Here is a 2,892-nt window from a genome sequence, read left to right as displayed (position 1 = left end):
AGTGACTCTGTGTATTCCTGCCATCTTCTCTTGATGTTTCCTGCATCATTCAATATTTTGCCCATAGAATCTCTCACTATTGCAACTCGAGGCTTAAATTATTTCTTCAGTTCTTTCAGTTTGAGAAATGCTGAGCGTGTTCTTCCCTTTTGGTTTTCAGACTCCAGCTCTTTGCACATTTCATTATAGTAATAGGCTTTGTCTACTCGAACTGCTCTTTGAAATCTTCTGAACAGGCTGAATAGAAGATTTCTCAATAGATATTTGTGTTTACTTCACTTGCTTATAAAACCTTTGAGGGGGGGGGAATCTCATTGCATAGAGTTGGATCCAACTCATAGCTACCACTCCTTGGGTTTCTGAGGCAGTATCACTATGGAATAGATCACACAGTGCCTGGCACATAGTGCTGAAAACACGTTGCCTTAGAGTTGATTACAACTCATGGCAACCCTATGTGTGTTAGAGTAGAACTGTGCCCCATCGGGTTTTCAATGACTGGTTTTTCAGAAGCAAATTTTCAGGCCTTTCTTCTGAAGTGCTTCTGGGTGGACTCAAACCACCAACCTTTTTTTTTTATTATTATTGTCATTTGGGTGAAAATGACATAGCAAATTCACTTTCCATAAAGCACTTCACATACACTTTGTCTCATGACACTGACCACAATTCACCACAATACAACAGCTCCCCTCCCATTTCTTCCTGAGAGTCACCTCTTCCTTATGTCCATCTCTCCATGCACCCCTACCCCCTGAGTTGTCTCCCTGTGCATAAGGAGCCCTTCTTTCTCCCATGATTGTTCTCTCCAAGGAGTGTGTCTGTGTCAGGTAAATGTTCAACTCATATGCCTGTCTTTTGTTTGGCTGAAAACCACAGGTGTGGGTTCAATTCCAGACCTGAAGAGCAGCTAAGGGCTACAGTCTTGTTCTACCAGGCTGTATCAGACAAGAAAATCTGGTTCCTTTTTTGTTTTTTCCAAATGGTTTTGAGTTTTGTTCCACATTGTTCTTCCTCTCTATCCAGGATCTCCTACATAGATCCCCCTCCAAGTGGTTGACGGTGGTAGCCGGGAACCATCTAGTTCTTCTGGTCTCATAGTTGTATAGGCTGAGGATCGCGTGATGTACCAGTCACTAGGACTAATTATTTCCATGAATCTTTGGTTTTCTTCATTCTTCTTTGCTCTGGATGAGGAGATACCCATCATTACATCTAGATGGCTGCTTGCAAGCTTTTAAGATCCCAGTTGCTACTCACCAAAGTAGAAGGTGGAACAATGTTTTGTATAGTATGTTGTGCCAATTGAGCTTGATGTCCCCTGTGACTATGGTCCTGAGCCCACAGGTTCAACTACTCAGTCCCTCTGGGTAGCTGGCTGTGACCATGAAGTGACTACAACCTTGTCCCTTATCAGCTCTATTATACACCTGGGAAATCAGATCATACTTATACACTTATAGGACCATTGTCTGCCAACCCTATACTTGGTCTTAGGTGCACCCCCGCTTCACAGACATACCTACTAGTTCAGCCTGTCCACCTATCTATCCACCCGTATACCCATGTTTGCTTTCACTGACAATGCAGTACTGCATGTGCAAAAAGGCTCTTCTTTGTTGTCTATACTTCCCATGTACCTCTCTATGTCTTCCGCTTCCTCGATTCCACCACATTGATCACTCACATTTGGTACATTGTACTTCTCTTCACCCAAATCAACACTTACCTCTATCTATCTAACAGTGTTTCCACCCCTCCTCACCTACCCCTGGTAACCAATAAAGAAAATTTCCTTCCATATCTAAACCTTTCCTTGACTTTTACAATAACGGACTAATACAATCTTTGTCCTTCTGTGATTGACTTATTTCACTCAGCATAATGTCCTTCAAGTTCATCCATGTTATGTGTTGTGTTGCATTGCAGATTCTAGGTTATTCTTTAGGGTTGCATAGTATTCTATTGTGTGTAACTTCAGTTGATGGAAACCTAGGTTGTTTCCATCTTTTGGCTATTGTAAATAGTGCTGCAATGAACGTGGGTGTGCATGTGTCTGTTCTTGCCATGGCTCTCATTTCTTTAGGATATATACCTAGTAATGGAATGGCTGGGTCAAGTGGTATTTCTGCTTCCAACTTTTTAAGAAATGACAATACTGCTTTCCACAGTGGTTGTACCATTTTACGGTCACATCAGAAGTGTATGAGAGTCCAAATCTCTCCACATCCTCACCAGCATTTGTTATTTTCTGTCCTGTTGAACTTTGCTACTAATGCTGGGGAAAGATGGTATTTCATTGTTGTTTTGATTTGCATTTCTCTAATGGCTAATGAATGATCATGAACATTTCTTCATATGTTCATTGGCCACTTGAATATCCTCCTTGATGAAGTGTCTATTCATGTCTTCTGCCCATGTTTTAATTGGATTGTTTGTCTTTTTCTTATTGAGTTGTTGGAGTTTTCTATAAATTCTAGAAATAAGTCCCTTGTCAGATATGTCATTACCAAATATATTTTTCCCAATCTGTAAGTTCTCATTTGATTCTTTTGGAGAAGTCTTTGGAAGCACATAACCATTTGATTTTCAGAAGGTCCCATTACTCTAGTTTCTCTTCTGCTGTTTGTGCATTTTGGGTTATGCTTGATAGTCTATTTATGCCATATATTTGGGCCCCTACATTTGCCCCTAGCTTTTCCTTGAGGAACATTATAGTTTCAGGTTTCACATTGATACATCTGGAGTAATTATTTGTGCATAGTGGGAAGTACGGATCTTGTTTCATTTTGGGGCAAATGGATATCCAGTTTTGCTAGCACCATTTATTAAACAAACATTCTCTTACATATTTCATAGATTTTGGCCCTTTGTCAAAGATCAGCTGACCAT

This window comes from Orycteropus afer, unplaced genomic scaffold, assembly GCF_000298275.1.
Source record: "Orycteropus afer afer isolate SDZICR_OR568_19922 unplaced genomic scaffold, OryAfe1.0 scaffold00157, whole genome shotgun sequence".
Taxonomy (NCBI): Eukaryota; Metazoa; Chordata; class Mammalia; order Tubulidentata; family Orycteropodidae; genus Orycteropus; species Orycteropus afer.
This window is presented reverse-complemented; position numbering follows the sequence as displayed.